This window comes from Microcaecilia unicolor, chromosome 1 (assembly GCF_901765095.1).
Source record: "Microcaecilia unicolor chromosome 1, aMicUni1.1, whole genome shotgun sequence".
NCBI lineage: Eukaryota > Metazoa > Chordata > Amphibia > Gymnophiona > Siphonopidae > Microcaecilia > Microcaecilia unicolor.
This window is the reverse complement of record NC_044031.1, coordinates 341,204,604-341,224,434: the sequence shown is the minus strand read 5'-3', so window position 1 is coordinate 341,224,434 and position 19,831 is coordinate 341,204,604. Positions and strand designations below refer to the sequence as shown.

Genomic DNA, 19,831 nt, shown 5'->3' with positions numbered 1-19,831 from the left:
ACGGCCTGTGTCGGGCTGTTTTTGTGCGTGTATACATATACTGTAATTGGGTTATATTAATAAATCTTGTTTTGTTTGCCTATGATCTGCTCCGTTTGTTTTCCTTCTGCTTCGTCAGCAGGCAGCCTCAAAATGGTACCTCTCAACCACTAGCAATAGTCTTGCAGTTCTACTACTAAGGGTCAAGCTGCCAAATAAGGGCATATGCTTGGGAGAAAGATTTTAAAGACAGACATTGTCTCTTTTTTTCCTTCAAGTAATCCAGTTTGGCACTTTTGGGCTCAACCCTCCACAAGGCCTGAGTCTGCTGTTGTCTGCTTGCTTCTGGATAAGAGAAAAGAAGCAAATGACACATTTTCCCTCCTGAATGTAAATTTATAATTTTAGTAACCTCATTAGCTCCCCTGTGGAGAGAACCACTTGGGAAAAATCACTCTCATACCATTAAATCATACATATTCTAGAGCAAGCAGTAACTCTCCATTAGTAGAGTACAGAATAGGACATCATCATTGCATTAGTCAAGCACATACAGTTAAGTACTAGAGCATCTCATAACCTGGGTCATGTATTCATTAAAGGATATTCTGGAAAGGTGACTGCCTAGGGGAAACCTGTGGAGCAGATTGAGCAGCACTGACATAATGATTAGTTTTATTTTTTTGTCTTCTATGTCTTTCAAGAGCACAGAGGTCCTCTCAAGATTTGATTCTCTTGCAGAAACAGCCAATATTGCATGTAGTTTAGGGTTATTCTCAGTGTGAAGGAGGAGGTAGTCTGATTTTTTTTTTTTTTAAAGCATTGCCAAGATGCTGCGGTCTGTGTGCTGCTTTTCTTACTGGAGAAAATTAGTTTTTGTGAAACCATCTGATGTATTATTCTATTTCTCCCTAGCGCTCCATCTTTTTAAGTTATTGGGTGGAGGAAAACATTAGTTGATCTTTTTAAGTTGTTAGGTGGAATAGGATATTGTTTGTAAGCTGGAAATTGTTTACATACAGAGAAGTTAATTGCAGTTTCTTGAGCAGGAGTCTTGTGATGCCTGAACTGCTACCATTTTGTGTCACTCAAAGTTATGGAAATTGGGTTGTGCTACAGCAAATAATTCATAGGCTAAATAGTGAATATCCCACAAGACTTCAAACAATGCTAGTCACGTTGGACTACCCTCACCCCTGGCTTGCCTTTTCCTATGAGTTGACCAAGCTTAGTACCATTATGAAAGCCAAGCTCGCATGATGATTATCTGGTTGACACTGTATTGTATAGTTGACAGGAAAAGTAATACTTCTAGAGATTTAAAAGCCTGGCCATCAAAAAGAGTAACACATTTGAACTGTGGCTGTCTGACTGGCCTTTTGGATAGAGACTATCACAACAGTTCTAGCACAAAAACCACAGTGTTATGGAAGTCAACCTGAATTTGTAAAGGAGTGTGAGAGTGGATACACTATTGTATTTGATTTTAGATTACCATAACTAGATTGCCAGTAAACTGTGATCATTAAACATGGTAAAAATAGTCTATGGGCTCCTTTAACTAAGCCGTGGTAGTGATTCCTGGCACGGCAAATGCGACGAAGCCCATTCATTTCCTATGGACCTTGTCGCATTTGCTGCATGGGAATCGCTAGCACGGCTTAGTAAAAGGAGCCTTATAGATGTTGCTCTGCCTCAGTTTCCAGGATGATAAATGTCCCTTCTTCAGATACCTTGGGTTCATTTACAAACAGTGCTCCATAACTTACTCAGATTTAATCGTATTGACAGCTGGGAAAATGTAATTTCATCTGATTCTGAAGCTGTCGAGTGGTATCCCTTAAAGAGTGATAGATCTATCACATATTGAGGATCCACCCTGTAAATAATCTTAAATACCATCATAGATACCTTCAATTTAATCCTCACCTCTGTCAGTAACCAATGCAGCTGGATAAAGTATGGTGTCACTGAATCAAACTTTTGCATCGAAAATATCAGTCCAACTGCCATATTCTGAATAGTCTGCATTTTTTTCTGTAGAATTTACCATAATCTAATTTTGATAACAATAATGCTTAGACTATTAAAATAAATTTTGATAAAACAAAATATTTCCTAACATTCCTTAATTTTTTTCAGTGAACAGAAAATCTTTTCAGCAAAACCCCATTAATATAATTTCCTGGGTCCCATGGAAATAACATGCATTAGGGGGAAGTGACGTCAGCGTTGCAAATGGTGGCTTGAAACGATAGCTCCCGAACCAGCAACCGCAAAGCTTTAATTATCGGCACGATCTGCACCACGCTGTAAGGCGAACCACGAAGGAAAAGCGGTGGGAAAGCGGAGCGCAGGGGATGATGACATCTGGAAGCGCCAAAACAGCTGATTTGCAGGCATTTGCGTTTAAACGCAAAGACGCCAAGACGATGCAGCAGCAGGAAGAAAATGGCGCGAGTCAGAGGACCGACCACGAAGTATCGGCTCTCCTAGAGGGCGGAGAGGCGGACGCACCACAACAAGAAGTCTGGGCAAAGCTCTGCAACTGGTTCCAGGAGATCCGCACAGATTTAAAAGACCTAAAAGAGGTACGCCAAGATATAACTGCCCTAGGTGCGGAGCTTCGGGGAGAAATGGCCGAGCTAGGCAGCCGCGTGGTGGAGCTGGAGGCGGGCCTAGAAGAAAATGTGGAGACGCTGCAGACTTTAGAACAACGTGTGCAAGGCCAGAAGGCAGAGACTCAATACCTACTAGACAAAGTAGAAGATCTAGAGAATAGAAGCCGACGAGCTAACATTCGGGTGCGGGGCGTACCCGAACTACCAGACTATGTGAATTGCGAAGGGGTAGTACAACGCATAGCAGCCCAACTGCTCTCGGAGCCGGATAGCCCAATAGACACGGAATCCATACAGATTGAGAGAGCACATAGAGCGCTGGGCGGTCGCAAAAATAATGCGCCAAAAGACATAGTGGCCTGCTTTAAAGACTATAAAACAAAAGAAGCGGTGATGCGGAAAGCTAGGACGGCTGAACCGATCGAGTGGGATAGCTATCCTATAGCAATTTATCATGATTTGTCGTCCACCACCCTGAAGCGGCGCAGCGAACTCAAACCCCTCACAAACCAATTGAGAGAAGCAGGGATTAAATATAAATGGCAGCATCCGTTCGCCTTGATGTTCTACAAAGAAGGCAAACAATGCAGAGTGGGGTCGATTGAAGAAGCACAAGACTATTTGGCGGCTCATGGATCAGATGAGGCTACTACAGCTCCGCAGAAAGCAGGTCAACCACGGAAAGAAAGGCCGAAATGGCAGCGAGTGTCCCAAGGAAGGGGGAGACTGAGACGCCAACTATCAGATAAGCGGATGACCCCATCGGCGAGCATGGGATGACCATTTGACTATAGACCTATGGGAAGATGGCTGTTAACAAAAATCTGGAGTTGTTTCACACTGAGGTTAACTAGCCCTGTGGTGCAGAGTGATGGTATGCTGAAGGTTGCTGAGATGTTGACGTGATTTCCTCTTTAATGGACATGCCAATATTGGGTAAATTGACATGTCAAACACAGATGTGGGGGGCGGGAGGGGAAAGGAGGGGAGGGAGAGCACTAGGTGGTGGATATATAGGTGGGGAAAAAAATAGAATGCCATGTCGGTGTGCACGTATGTGACAATGAATGTGCGAGGCCTAAACACCCCCCAGAAAAGAAGGCAGGTGTTCAGAGAGATGCTGCGTCTGAAAGCAGACGTGGTGTTTCTTCAAGAAACCCACTTAAAGCGAAGCCATGAACACTTGATGAAGCATAAAAGCTTTCCAATTATACAGTATGCGTCGAGTCTAGATGGCAAAAAGACGCGGGGGGTGTTGGTGGCAATGTCTGGTGCTCACCCATGGTATATACATAAAACAATAAGGGACAAATTAGGCAGATATGTATTGGTGGTGGCATCCCTATACAGTATATTCTATACCTTGGTATGTGTATATGCTCCAAATGAGGGCCAGGGAGAATTTCTGGAGGAACTAGAGGAACTCATGCAAAAACACATACAGGGACAGCTTATGGTGGGAGGTGACCTGAATCTCACGATGGACCCAGCAATAGATAATTCGGGGGAAAGGTGACATATGCCAAAAAGGATAGAGTGGCCCTTAAGGGGTGGATGATGAGATGGGGGCTAAAGGACCTATGGAGAGAGAGACATGGGACAGTAAAAGACTTTACATATTATTCACCAAAACATAATTCATATTCTAGGATAGACTACTGGCTAGGTGAGGGAGTAATGGGGGATAGAGTGCGGGATGTGGAAATTGAACCAAGAACATGGTCGGATCACTCCCCGGTGGTTCTAACCATGAGGGTAGTAAACGCGCCTAAAAGACAGTGGCAATGGAGGATGAATGAAGCTCTCCTATTAGACCCGCAAAATATAAGTACCATAGAAAACTATATAACAGAATACCTTAAATTTAATGACACGGAGGAGGTACAGCCTATTAGCATATGGGAGGGGCTTAAAGCAGTACTTAGGGGTCAGCTGATATCACTTCAGGCCCACTGTAATAAAATCAGGGCGGAGCGGGAAACCACTCTCAGGAGAGCAGTAGCAGATCTGGAAAAAGCCCATAAAACTGACCCGGCAGATAAGAAAAAGGCGGCAGAGCTGCATGAGCTTAGGGCGCAATTAAATGAACTACAGCTGTCAGAAATAGCAGTGCAAATGCAGCAAACACAGCAAGAACACTTTGAGTTTGGGAATAGGGCTAGCAGATTACTCGCTTTTAAGCTTAAAAAGAGTGCACAAAGGAATGTCATTACTGGCATAAAGGATGCTCTGGGAGAACACCACAGTCAAACAGAAAAAATACAGGAAATATTTTGGGAATTTTACACTAGGTTGTATCAATCAGAACATACAGCATCTGAGAATGAGATAGCTCAGTATTTGAAGGAAGCTGACCTACCTAAAATGGCCTATGAGGAACTGGAAACACTGTCAGGACCTATGACATTAGAAGATATAGAAAGGGCAATCGCAGATCTACCCAATAACAAGGCCCCGGGCCCAGATGGGTTCCCTGTCAGGTTCTATAAAATGTATGCCAAATGGTTGGCCCCTGTGTTGCTGAGGGTGGTGACATCCCTAGAAACGGCCAGAGAACTACCATACTCTTGGAGAATGGCAGAGATAGTACTGATCTTAAAACCTGGTAAGGACCCGCTTCATTGCGGATCGTACCGACCGATTTCGCTCTTAAATACTGATTATAAGATATTCACTAAAGTGCTGGCTAAGAGATTACAGGGGGTAATGCCACGCTTAGTGCATGAGGACCAAGCGGGCTTTATCGAGGGACGGCAGACATTTGATAATATTAGATGTCTGCTCCATATTATTCAACAAGCGAGGGAAGATGAAGCTCCAGTGATTGTGTTCTCGGTGGATGCAGAGAAAGCGTTTGACCGAGTAGAATGGCCATTTCTGTTTGCGGTCCTAAAACAGATAGGAATAGAAGGAAGATTTCTGACTTGGCTTCGCCTGCTATACGCTGACCCACTGGCAATGATTAAGATAAATGGTACACGTACCAAGCCGCTGTCCTTGAGCAGAGGTACACGACAGGGGTGTGCGGTATCACCACTGTTGTTTGCACTATCAATTGAGCCACTAGCCAGGATGGTTAGGCGCCAGCAAGAGGTACGGGGAGTGGTCAGAGGTAGACGCGAGCACAAGATCATGCTGTTTGCAGATGATATCTTACTAACCCTTACACACCCAAGACAATCGCTGGAGCGGGCGTTGGAGCTCATGGATCACTATGGGCAGATGTCAGGCTTTAAAATTAATGCAAACAAGTCAGAAATCTTAAACCTCACGACGCCTCCAGGCGAGGTAGCACAAATACAGAGGGCTCACCCATTCGTTTGGGCAGAGAAATCCATCAGATATTTAGGAATCCAAATTACTAATCAGGTAGAGACAATGTTTCAAGCAAACTATCCCAGAAAGGTAAAGGAGTTATTTGAAGAGCTAGACAGGTGGGAAGGTCTAAACATATCATGGATGTGCAGAGTTCATGCAATAAAAATGATGATACTCCCCAAACTACTATACCTGTTCTTGGCCCTTCCAATACCAATTCCCCGCTCATTTTTTCAACAATTAAATAGGAAAATGTTTACGTACATTTGGCGGAAGAGGCCGCCCAGGGTGCGCAGGTCGGTGATGTTCCAACTCCCGGCCATGGGAGGCATGGGTGTACCAAATTTCTATCTATATTATCAGGCTGCACAGTTGAGGATTCTAGCAGAATGGTACCCTGAAAATAATAAGAAATGGTTACACTGGGAGAGAGCATGGCTAGGAACCCGATACTTAGGAGCTATACTATGGGCCCCGGGGAAGGACCTCTGGGCAGCTATCAGACGGGCTCCGGAGGGGATAAGCCATCTCTTACACACTTGGTACCACATCCGAACGCAGACATTCCCAGACAGGAAATACTTCTTACAAATGGCTATTTGTGAAGCTCCGGGATTCCCACTGGGAAAGTCAGAGAGTGTGTATCAAAGGTGGGCTAAGCAGGGACTGCATAAAATAGATCAGATATGGGATAAGGGGACAATACGAGAATTTCAGGACATGCAGGTGGAGTATGGATTGGAGGAGAAGGATTTGGTATACTACCATTGCTTGAGAAATTATATACACAGACGAGCGAGGGAAGAGCTAGAGTTGGCTGAAACAGTGCTCGAGAGAGCGATCAGGGGGGAGGAGGCAAGGGCGGTGTGACTAGGCTCTATAGGGCCCTGCTGCTGCTCTCAACTCCCCAGGAATATTATGTGAGGAGATGGGAGTCGGTGCTACAAACTAGCTTTACGGATGAGAGTTGGCGGAGTGTGTATAGATATTTGTTAAAGCCATCTATAGCACAACCCCTAATTGAAAATGGGTATAAGATACTGTACTGGTGGTACTACACGCCGGACAAACTCCAGAGAATTTACACGCACATGTCTGCAGACTGTTGGAGAGGCTGTGGGATAAGAGGGACGTTTATGCATATTTGGTGGGAATGTCCAAAGGTCAAGGTGTATTGGGCACAGGTGCTGGAGATGATTCACACAATGGTTAAGGTGACATACCCTAGTCAGGCAGGATATTGCTTATTACACCTTCGGCCCCCGAAAGTTAGGATACACTGGCATAAATTAGCGATCCAGTGTTTTGTAGCAGCTAAAATTATGCTAGCGAAGGCCTGGAAGCAGGTCGAACTACCTGGCATGCAGCTGGTGGCACGTAAATTAGATTATATATACCAGATGTCCAAGTTGACGGCAATTAGAAAAGGCCATGTTAATTTGTTTCAGAAGATATGGCTCCCATACGAACAGAAAAGAGAAGTGCTTTTGTCACCACCATAGTGCGGGAGGGATGGGGGGGTGGGGAGGTTGCTTTATCTGTAACTGTTTTGAATTGTATGAGAAACCCTATGTATGAGACTTGGCAAATGCTGCTGTGTTTTTTTTTTTTTTTTTCTCTGTTTGTTGAAATTGAAAAAGCAATAAAAATATTTGGAAAAAAAGAAATAACATGCATTAATAGCATTAGCATATGCTACCTGTTAGTAAATGACCCCTCTTTAGAATCGGGACAGCTCACGTATTATATTAATCTTATATGCATACTTAGCTAATGTTTCTGTAAATCTTTCTCTGGTAGTTATGATACTATTCAGCTGTTTACTGTGCTGTAAAGGGAATATGTCAGTATAGTTGGGAGTCCTTAAGCTGCCCTGGACCAAGTGTAAAGATCTTCACATTGCAGGACTTTGCTAAGGATGTAAAAAGAATTGAAGCGGTGCAAAGAAAAGCTACGAGAATGGTATGGGATTTGCGTTACAAGACGTACGAGGAGAGACTTGTGGACCTGAACATGTATACCCTGGAGGAAAGGAGAAACAGGGGTGATATGATACAGACGTTCAAATATCTGAAAGGTATGAATCCGCAAACGAACCTTTTCTGGAGATGGGAAGGCGGTAGGACTAGAGGGCATGATATGAGATTGAAGGGGGGCAGACTCAAGAAAAATGTCAGGAAGTATTTTTTCACGGAGAGAGTGGTTGATGCTTGGAATGCTCTCCCACAGGAGGTGGTGGAGAGGAAAACGGTAACGGAATTCAAACATGCGTGGGATAAACATAAAGGAATCCTGTTCCGAGGGAATGGATCCTCAGAAGCTTAGCCGAGATTGGGTGGCAGAGCCAGTGGTGGAAGGGGGGGGCTGGTTGGGAAGCGGGGATTGTGCTGGGCAGACTTATATGGTCTGTGCCAGAGTTGGTGGTTGGGAGGCAGAGATAGTGCTGGGCAGACTTATATGGTCTGTGCCCTGAAAATGACAGATACAAATCAAGGTAAGGTATACACAAAAAGTAGCACATATTAGTTTATCTTGTTGGGCAGACTGGATGGACCGTGCAGGTCTTTTTCTGCCTTCATCTACTATGTATTTCAGAAGAGTTGGGATGGTACAGAGTGTGCGTTATGGGCCAGCAATGCATGCTGAAGAGTGATAGCACACACTGATGGCCAAAAATATATACCTGACTGGAATCTTCCTTAGGAAGGTTCCGTCAGGCCCTGGAATGATTGATGCCTGGTGCCTCTACCTGGGGAAGAAAGGTGTTAGCAGGTGGGATTTCCCTCCTTCCCCCCAGGGAAATCCAAAAAGACCGCTGTAAACTAGGCTGGCTGAATTGTCTGCTTACAGGTCTGTTTACAGTTTATACTATATGAAAGCATTAAGACATTTGTTGATGGAAGTGACGTCACCAAGTGGAATGGCCGCTTAGGAAAGAAGCTCCGAACGACCCACGAGGACTAAAGGCAAAAAAAAGCCCCAAAGCGGAGATCAGTGAACACCTGAGAGGTGTAGCGGACAAGCGCTAGAGTCAGGGACCCCGCTGGCTGATGAGTTTGAGAGCAGAGGTGGTGGATTTCTCACGCTTCGCGTTCCCAGGTGCGGGGACACAACGAGCGGAACACAAAATGGGGCTGCGATGCCGAGCCAACAGGAGCGAGTGGGACCTGCACCCGGTGGAGAGCAGCAGGAGCTCGGCGAGGACCCAGGAAGCCCAGAGGCGATGATGGGATCTGAATGGAGGCAGTGGCTGCAGGAAATGTGAACAGATTTAAAAGCACTTAGGGGAGACTTGGCAGCCCTGGGAGCTGATCTAAGAGGAGAGCTACGGGAGCTGGGATCCTGGATTGAAGAGACAGAAGTCCAAATAGAGTCACACTCGGAGGCACTTTGCATGATGGATCATCAAATGAGTGAACTCCAATCAGCTCAGCAGCAGGTTCTAGATAAGCTAGAAGATCTAGAGAATCGTAGCCGTAGACAGAATCTGCAATTTAGAGGCTTACCTGAAACGCCTGCATATTTGGATTGTGAGGGGACTGTGCAAATAATGGTGAGCAACCTGCTGGCAACGGCTGGAACCAAGATAGAACCTACAGCGGTTCTCCTGGAAAGAGCTCCTAGAGCTTTTGGATCTTCACGAGCTAATCTGCCTAAGGACATTATAGTGTGCTTTCAGGACTACAAGCTAAAAGAGCAGGTTGTAAAGGCAGCACGCCAAACCCCAAACTTCCAATGGGAGTCATATGGAGTGGAAATCTATCAAGACTTGGCAGCCACCATGCTGAAACAAAGGGCAGAGCTAAGACCAGTCACCAGGCAACGTCAAGAAATGGGTATTCGCTACAAGTGGCGTCACCCTTCTGCATTGGGTTTCTACAAAGATGGAAGGATGCAACAAATTCGATCACTCGGAGAGGCTAAAGAGATCCTGCCAGAGGAGGGCCCTCCGGAGACATCTGGGCCATCAGGACCTACAAAACGTGGCACAGTGTCGGTGCCTCCGCCTAAGTGGCAGCGAGTGGGCAAAGGTCCTAGACGTCTACAGCGCCAGCAATCTGCTACCCGAGTTACAAGTTGATGCTGGAAGGTTTTCTTTTCCCTTTGTGAATATTTCTGATTGCTATGTCTGGCAAAGTGAATAGATCAACTAGTGCAAACTGGGGAAGACTGTTTGTTTTTGTAACTGGTCTGCTTAAGGGTTAAGAGTGTGTGTGGGGGGGGTGGGGTTCTTCAGGACATGAGGGAGGGTTAAATGTGATGATGATAGATATGAGGCATACATTAAATATGTTGCTAGGGTAAGAGTGAAGGGGGGGGGGAAGGGGGCCAAGCTTTAATTCATTCAGTGCCCCGAATGGGTCGTTTCTGAAGCGGGCATGCTGTACTTCCTCTGTTAACTACCCACGATGCTATTAGTGGGCAGTGATATGTCTTTTTTGGGAGGTGTGGGGGGAGACTGTCAGGAGAGGGGGGGTAGAGAGGAGGATTAGCAAAGTGGATGGGGGGGGAGAGAGGGGGCAGGGGGTGGACTCAAGGCAGTGATCAAGAACAGGGGAACAAAGGACATAATATGGACCAAGATATGGCGGGGTATGGCGAGAGCTCATGTGTAGCATGCAATGGTGGATATAAAGTTGCTGCTTCTAAATGTTAGAGGGTTGACTATCCCGAGAAAGAGGCAGCTTCTATTCCTTGAGTTACTCCGCCTACGGGTGAATGTGGCTCTAATACAGGAGACCCACTTTAAACCAGGGCATGAATATTTATGTCGCCATCAAAAATTCCCTAATATATATTTTGCATCTAATGGCATTAATATGAAAAGTAAAGGGGTGCTGATTGCATTTAGCGGTTCAAAATCTTGGACCATCTTAAAGGTAGTGAGGGACAAGGGAGGGAGATATCTTTTAGTGGTATTCGCATTAGCAGGACAGGTTTTTACAATAGTGAATGTCTATGGCCCAAACACCGATCATGGGGGGGGGGGGGGGTGTTCTCTTAACTAGATCAGCTCCTGAGCCATGTGGAGGGCTCCCTGCTAATAGGGGGAGATTTTAATCTCACTCTGCAATTGCACTTAAATAATTCCTCACAGAGTATAAAATACGCTCAAAGTGACAGAGTATGATTGCAGGAGTTTATTACGCACTGGAGATTGTCTGTGTGGTGTCAGATGAATCCTCTGAAACGTAGCTATACTTATTTCTCTTCGGTGCACAAGTCCTTTTCCAAGATAGAGTTTTGGTTGGGGGAAGTGTGTCTATTAGGCTTGGCTGGCTGGTACATATCAAATTCTACCCTGTACACGGTCAGATCATTCTTCAGTACTCCTGCAGCTGATCCTTCCTGGCCCACACAGGGAAGGGGGTAGGTGGCGACTAGATGATACACTTTTGCAGGACCCCCGCTAATATAACTAGCCTGGAACAGCAGATTAAAGATTACATCCACTTCAATGATACTGGGGAAGTCACACCGATTGTTGTATGGGAGGGGTTTAAAGCTGTCATGAGAGGCCATTTGATTGCGCTGAGGGCTCATCTATGGAAATCGCTGAGATCAGTAGAAGCTAGCCTAAGAGGACAACTGACACGGGCAGAGGATAGGCTTCACCGAGCTGGATCTGGGCCTTCCCCTAGGTTAAGGGATCAGATTAGACGGCTTCGCAAACAGTTGTGCGACCTTGAGTTATTGGATCTCTCGGAGAAACTTCAGAGAGCTTGGCAATCGCATTTTGAGTTTAGCAACAAAGCTAGTTGCCTTTTAGCATATAAACTTAAGCAAAATAGTGCTTGGAATGTGATTGTGGGTCTTAGAGATGAGAAAGGAGAGATTCACACAGATACGGAATATATAGAAGCGGCATTCAGAGATTATTATGAGGCATTATACACACCAGAAGCGGAGGCCTCGGCGCAGGCAATGGAAAACTACTTAGAAAATATTGAACTCCCTAGAATACCTTTAAGCGCTAGCCAGGTATTGTCATACCCTATAGAGCTAGAGGAGATACTTCAAACCATTCAGAGACTACCTATGGGTAAAGCTCTGGGACATAGATAGGTTCCCTAATAGATTCTATAAAACTTTTAGGAAGCTTCTGGCCCCATTATTATTGAAAGTGTTCAATTCCCTTGACATTGCTCCTGGGCTCCCAGAAACATGGAATTTGGCTAGTATAACGGTAATTCCCAAACCAGGTAAGGATTCCCAGGTATGCGGGTCCTACAGACCTTATCTCCCTTCTTGGGGTAGATTATAAAATTTTTACTAAGATACTCACGACACGATTGCAGAGGTACCTCCCTTCTTTGATTCATGGGGACCAGGCAGGGTTCGTGCACGGACGGCAAACATTTAATAATATTCGTAGAGCTCTTCATGGGGTTCAGAGGGTACAGGAGGTGAGATCTCCCCTATGTCTCTTGTCCCTAGATGCGGAAAAAGCCTTCGATAGGGTTAGTTGGTCCTTTTCGTTTGCAGTGTTGGATAAGATGGGTTTCTCGGGGAGATTTGTACACTGGCTTCAATTGATCTATAAGACACCTGTGGCTGTGGTACGGATTAATGGAGACTTTTCTAGATCTTTTTTGCTACATGGGGGACAAGGCAGGGTTGTGCGCTGTCACCCCGCTCTTTGCGATACTTATGGAGCCACTCGCTGTAAAGTTCTGAATACACCTAGGGATTCGGGGTCCGCGATTAGGGGGAGGGGAGACTCGGGTTCTCCTTTTTGCAGACTACTACTTTTGTTAAAAGAACCTCTGACCTCTTTCCCAGTGATTCTTGAGGTGGTTCGAGAATATGGCGATGTCTCTGGCTTCAAGATCAATTTTGAGAAATCTGAGGCTTTGGATATCAATATAGCCCCCCAGTTAAAGATCCAGCTGCAGGATAGCTTCCCTTTTAGATGGGCGCCCCGATATGTGCGGTATTTAGGGGTTAACATTCCGCGATGTCTTGAGGAGCTCTTTCAGGTTAATTTCCCCAAAGCAGTGGCCCGGCGCTGTTGGAAGATTTAAATAGATGGGAGGGATTGACACTATCCTGGTTAGGGAGGATCAATGCAGTCAAAATGGTGCTATTGCCCAAGATTCTGTATTTATTTATGGCATTACCTATTATACTACCAGATAACTTTTCACGAGGCCTACAGAGAAAAATTTTCTCGTTCATCTGGAAAAAACGGCCCCCACGGGTTAGAAGGGAGGTGATGTACCAGCCAAGAGAGCGTGGAGGGATGGGGGTTCCCTCTTTTTTGTCATACTATCACGCAGCACACCTTAGAATAATTGCAATTTGGCTCCAAGGAACGGGTAAAATATGGATGAGGGAGGAGCAAAGCAGATTAGGTCCCTTTCTGCTTCGAGCTGTCCCCTGGTTGCCTAAACAGGACTTAGGAGAAGTAATCAAGGGCTGCCCTCCCCTGATTAAGTGGCCTTTGCTTACATGGAGCAGGATAAGAGAGAAGTTTTTTCAGGGCGGAAATATTTTAGGCACACGCTTCTTCGCTTTGCACCGCAATTTGGGCCGGGAACCCAAGATTCGGCTTATCAGTTATGGGAGGACATGGGCCTCTGTGAATTGGGGCAGACGTGAGAGGAAGATAAGACAGTAACTTTTGTGGAGTTATGTAGCGAACATGGACTCTCGCCATTACAAGCCTTTCAGTATTATCAAGGTCGAGATTTTATTTCACGAAGGGCGCAGGGCGAACTTAGCTTAGCAGAAACTGGATTGGAGCGGGGGTTAATGTGGGGAGGGGGGAAGGGAGCTATTTCCATAATATATAAAGCCTTGCTTCAGTTTGGCAATCCGGTCCAGCATTATCTATCTAAATGGGAAAAGGCTGTAGGGGTAACATACACTCCTCAGCAATGGGTGCAGGCATTTAAATCTTTGCTGCAAGTCTCTGTTTCTAGTGCCTTGGTGGAGAATGGGCATAAAATACTATACTGCTGGTACTATACTCCCCAGCGTCTGGTTAAAATGTTTTGGACAGGGTCAGCCTTGTGCTGGCGCCAGTGTGATGCGATAGGAGATATGTTCCATATATGGTGGGCTTGCAAACATGCACAGCGATATTGGGAAGAGATACTGAAATTTATAGGGAAAGTGACTAAAGTAGCCTACCCAATGAAAATGGACTATTGTCTTCTTCATTTTAAACCACCTGAAATACAGAATAACATATTTCGATTTGCTACACAGGTGTTTGTGGCAAGTAAAATGGCACTGGCGGCGGCCTGGAAGCAGCCCTCTCTTCCTGCCTTACAGACAATTTGGAGTAAATTGGACAATATTTATTTACTGTCAAAGCATGGCTATACGTAGGGGACATTTGCTGCAGCATTATAAAACATGGGAGCTCTATGAGAAGTAGTCCTCGGCTCGAAATGTTCCTGATATGTCACATTTGTAACTGAAAATGGAGGATTGAGTCATCGGAGGGTAAATGGGGAGTAGGGGGGAGGGTTGGAAGAAAAGGTGGGAGGGAGAGGGGGAAGTTGAGGTAAAAAACTGTATTAGAGCGAAATAGGTTTTGTATAATAAGCTTACAGTTATTGAAATGATATTGCTGTTACTTTGTTCTTTATGGAAATCAATAAAAATAAACAAACAAAAAAAAGACATTTGTTAATGAGAAGTAAGCCTTCTGAGTGAATGGTGTTCAATAAACAAACTACTAAACAACCTCTAAATAGTGCTCTTGGACCCAGTTAATCTTGTCAATGTGGCAGCTTTAAACACATTGCCCTGGTCCTTTTTATTAGAGTGGCAGTATTACCTATTTCCCCTTTACTCCTTCACTGAGTCTTTCCCCTTGTCCATCCAGACCAGGTCCCCCAGATGTCACCTCCTGTTGGAGCACTCTGGACCAGTGGCTGCTGGATTTCCATGAGGGGCTGAGTGAGTCTGGCTTGGCCAGTCTGCTGTCAGGCTCTGAGTGCCAATTGTGCTCCCAGAAGCCTCTGCCTCCTCAAGACTCTTGAGTGCTGATTGCACTCGGTTCTGAGCACCAATTGCACTCCCAAGGCTTGTCCGCCTCCTCCGGATTCCGAGTGCCGATTGCACTCCCAGGAGCCTCCACTAGGGCTTTGAGCACTGACTGCACTCCCAGAAGCCTTTCTGCTGCTGGGCCTCCAAAGCCTTGCCCTGAGCTGACTTCCCAGGGCCACTCTGCCCCAAGCTTGCTCCCCAGAGCCACTGCCACTGCCACTGGGTCTCAGGCACCAGATGTGCCTCAAAGGCCTTTCAAGGGCCAGGGCAGCTGAGGGGGGGGGGCAGGGGGAACAAAATTGCCCGGGCCTCCAAGGGGGGGCCTGGCACCAGGGTCTCTCTCCTCCTGCTCCCAGGCCACCGGCGCTGCAGTCCCTGGTCTCACCTGCCTGCCCTCGTCTCCGTCGACAACCCCCCTCCGTCCACCACCGGGCCCCCTGCATTTAAATCGGCAGTGCCTCACCTCCATGTGAAAGCGGTAGATTGCCTCCCTTTGGGCCCTGCCTCACTGTGCCACGCCCTCGCAGAAACAGGAAGTTACATCAGACGAGGGCGGTGGTTGACGGAGGGGGTGGGCGGGTGGAGGTGGCGGGTGCCCCCGGGGCGGCCTTGCCCCGGGCTCGGCTCAGTCTCTCGGCAGCCCTGCCATGAGCCTGCTCTACTTCTCGGCCTCAGGTACTGATTGTGCCGTCAGCTGCCTTTCTTTCCATCCTGAACCTGCTCCAAAGGGCTGCTGCACTTCAGGCACTGATTGTGTCCTCAACTGCCTTTTTTTCTGCCCAGAGCTTCCTCGTAAGAATCTCCCTGTCCTGAGTCTGCTCCCAGGGGCTTCTCTGCTGCTGTCTTCAGGAGGAGCTCCCAGGTGTGCCGGGTTCCCAGCTCAGCTCTTTTGTGAGTCAGTCTCTCTCTCTCTCTCTCTCCCTCTCTCCCTCCCTCTCTCCCTCCCTCCCTTCAGAGCCTGTGACCTATAGTTCCAGGTTTTCCCCAGTAGAGGGAAATCTCCCCTCTCAGCCAAAAGACCAGAGATCTTGCATAGAAGCTTTGTATCCTTGAATGAATGATTGGTCTAAATCCAAGGGAGGTCATGGCTAGATGAGGAATTTTCCCTGACCCTATAACCAGTTTCTGTTACCTTTACTTAGTGTGTGTGCATTATTAACCCCAACTTTATTTATCAACTTTAATAGCTAATCCTCCCAAAAGTGTGTGAATGTTGATCATTTAGTCTTCCTTTCCTTACAGTGGGCAGTTAAGTATTCAGCCCAGCCCACTGTGCTGTTCTGTTCATTAAATGTATCAAAACATTACTTTTCAGAGACCTGCTGCCAGAGCAGAATGTTGGTTATAAAGCTCTCTTTCTCTCCCAAATAATTTACCTCAGTCAGAAAGAAGAATCTGCTTTTTAAAATCATTTTAACCAAAGATTTCTTCTTTTTCTTCTGTTTCTGAAAACCTCTTTCCATGGGGGGGTCATGACAGGGAGAGTGCACAAATGGGTGGGGGCTGAATGAAAGATGTCTGAAGTCTAAGCATGTAGCCAGAATTGCTTTTATGCTGGTCATTTTCGACAGGCTCTTTCAACTGGTTAGTTCATAAAAGGCAGTGGCGTACCCACAGGTGGGCTTGGGTGGGCCAGGGTCCACCCATTTATGGCTCAGGCCCACCCAACAGTAGCACATGTTTAGTGGTAACTGGTGGGAATTCCAGGCTCCGTCAGCTGAAGATTTCCCCCTGATGGTAACGAAAATGCTACTCTCCACAATACCGGCACCTGCACATACTCAATTTTCAGTGTTTGCCTGCTGCCAAAGTGGAAAGAAGCGTTTTCCCACCAGCTGAGATAATTTTTTTTTTTTTTTGGGGGGGGGGGGGGGGGGGGGGGGGAGAAAACACATGGTGCCCACCCAAAATCTGTTGTCTGGCTACGCCCCTGATAAAAGGTATCACAACCTGTAAGGAATCTATTTTATTTCATGGACTAATAACTCTGTTAAAAGTCTTAAGGGTCCTTTTACCAAGCTGCGGTAAAAGGGCCCTGTGATGGCGTTGGCATGTGGATTTGCCGCATGCAGGGGCCCCCTTTTACTACAACGGGTAAAAGGCTTTGTAAAAAGTTAATGACTGTGTGGTAAGTTAACCACTTGCCATGCAGCCATTTCCTGGGAAAACCCTTACTGCCTCTTATTTAGAAGGCTGTAAGGGCTCCCGCGGTAGCCCAGCAGTAACCAAATTACTGCCAGGTGCACCCCCGACACTCAAATAAAAAATACATTTTTGAAGTGCCGGAAACAGTGTGTGGTGAGGGCAGGCACTACTGCCGGGCTCCTGCAATAGCCAGGCAGTAGTGCTGAATTGGCACACAGGAAGCCCACGGTAGGCTTGCCGTGCCTTTGTAAAAGAGCCCCTTAGTCATTAAAAAAACATATTTTGGTATGACCACTAGTTCTGCTGTGTGCGTATATTCACCAACCAAAATGCTGTTGCCTGCCTTTGAAAAAGTTTGCAAAGAAGGAAAAATACCCTTTGCAGTCTATAAGTAGTAGACCATTAACCTCAAGTGGCTGATGTTTAGCTTTGAGTCTGATGGTGTGGCTTTTATCTCAGTCTGAGCTAAACACTTATACTATTATTAAAACAAGACCCAAACCAAAATAAACATGCTTCTAAGGTCAGCCTTTCCTAATGGCCTGCTTACTAAAGTACTTAATGACATTTTTTAAATGAATGGCATCCCACTGGATGAAAGATAAATTCCAATTGTGCATGTAGGATCATAATTGTATCACAAGGGGAATTAATTTTTGGCTCATGTTTTATTACTGTGCCTTGGTCAGGCCTTAACAAATTTTTATTATATACATTTTCAATCAAATAAATGACCTAATTTTGTCCACATTAAAAAAGATCTCACATTATATATTAATCATTGATAATGAACCAAAGACTTCCTCTTCCAGAAGAATGATGTGAAAAAAATTATTCTAAAAACCAGACATACCATTTCACATGGCATGTGACACACGTATTGGGCCCCCTTCTCTAGCTCACACACACAAGTGCCCTTTTCTCTAGCATAGGTGCCTTGCTTCCCCCGCCCCCCCCTCCGGTGAGGCCACTACCCCCAATTGTACACTACTACCATAGCCCTTACAGGTGGAAGGGAGCAACAGTGTGTGGGTACAGTGGGTTTGTGATGGGTTTTGGAAGACACAATTTCCTCCACAAGTGTAACAGGTAGGGGGAGGTAGAAGCCTGGGTCCACCTGTCTGCAGTGCACTGCACCACTACTACACTACACCAGGGACCTGCATTCTATTCTAATGGACCTGAGCATAACATCAGAGGCTGGCAACTAATATTTTTAATCACATTTTTTGGGGGGGTGGGAGAGGGTTAGTGACCACTGGGGGAGTATGGGCACCTTTTTGTGTGGAGTGGAGGAGTAGCCTAGTGGTTAGTGCAGCGGACTTTGATCCTGGGGTATGTATAATTATACTACAGCAAGAGGCCCTCACTGGATGCCCACCGGAAGGGTGGAAGGCCAGATTTTAGGACTCAGGCTGTAAAAATACCAGCTAGGTTTAAAAATCTATGACTGGCTGAGCAAGGACTTGCATTTCCTGTAAGTTAATATGTGTCCCCGCTTGGGATCCATCCACTGGAATAGTGGTGGGTCAATTTACATACCTTAAACAGCCTAAACTGCAAAAAAGTACTGAAATGATTTAATATTTGAGAATCTGCAAAAAGCAGGTCTGAACAATGAGTCCTGATACAAACTTGGTACAATTTTTAAATCATATATAGCATCTGTAATGAAAGATCAGATGAATAAAATGGAGCTTATTAGTTTTGGTATACAATGATACAGAGGTAATACAGAGTTCATGAGAAAGGTATGAAAAGTATTGCAGCCGGAAGATGTGAAACTGTTATCTCAACGCTTCCCAAAACATGTTGATAATTAGCAGTAGCTGAGAACGGAAGGAGGTGGGCACATCCGACAGCAGATCGCATGGGAAAGTATGATCTCAGAAAGTGAGAAAGATTAGGAGCAAGGTTTCTCACCATTCACTTCTATGGAGAGGATAGAGTATAAAGGATGGCAGATTTTGGCTTAGTTTGAGAGTCCTCTCCAAAGCTTCTGTCAGACGGCGAAGCCCTGTGCGGCTGAAACCAGAATCTGATGTCTGTATTTGTATCAACTTGAAGACCTGTGTTTGGGTAAGAAATAAAATGTATCTATCTATCTATCTAAACCTATCTCTGTCTTTATTTTTATTGATTCTATCTTCTCTTTACCTTACATTTAGCCTACAAGGTAGATCATATACAAGTGACACTCAGTCTTTGCAGAAACTTAGACAGATGTTTAATAAGATTTATGTGGGAATATAAATGGCCCAGAGTATATCTAGATCCAGAAAACAAACAGAAAGCAGTAATTATGGGAATTAGTTTTCAATTACGGCTCCTAATGCCACCCCAGAATAGACCTTGTGATTGGGTGACAATGGAGGTTAGAGAAACTATACAGAACCTGATATATGAAATAAGTACCTTTAGTCCCCCGTGTGACGGAGTCAGAAAGAGGTCTATAAGAGGAGGGAATTAAAAACAGGTAGTAGGTTCATTTCATAGTAGATGACGGCAGAGAACCTGTACGGTCCATCTAGTCTGCCCAACAAGATAAACTCATATGTGCTACTTTATGTGTATACCTGACTTTGATTTGTATCTGCCATTTTCAGGGCACAGACCGTAGAAGTCTGCCCAGCACTAGCCCTTCCTCCCAACCTCTAGCCCCGCCTCCCACCACCGGCTCTGCCACCCAATCTCAGCTAACCTTCTGAGGATCCCTTCTTTCTGAACAGGATTCCTCTATGTTTATCCCACACATTTTTGAATTC

At 45.7% G+C, this 19,831-nt stretch overlaps 1 protein-coding gene across 2 annotated transcripts in view; it reads left to right on the top strand.

Moving 5' to 3' along the window:
* TNS3 (tensin 3) overlaps positions 1 to 19,831 on the top strand; it is a 1,051,445-nt gene that overhangs the window by 861,449 nt on the left and 170,165 nt on the right. The window lies entirely within an intron of this gene.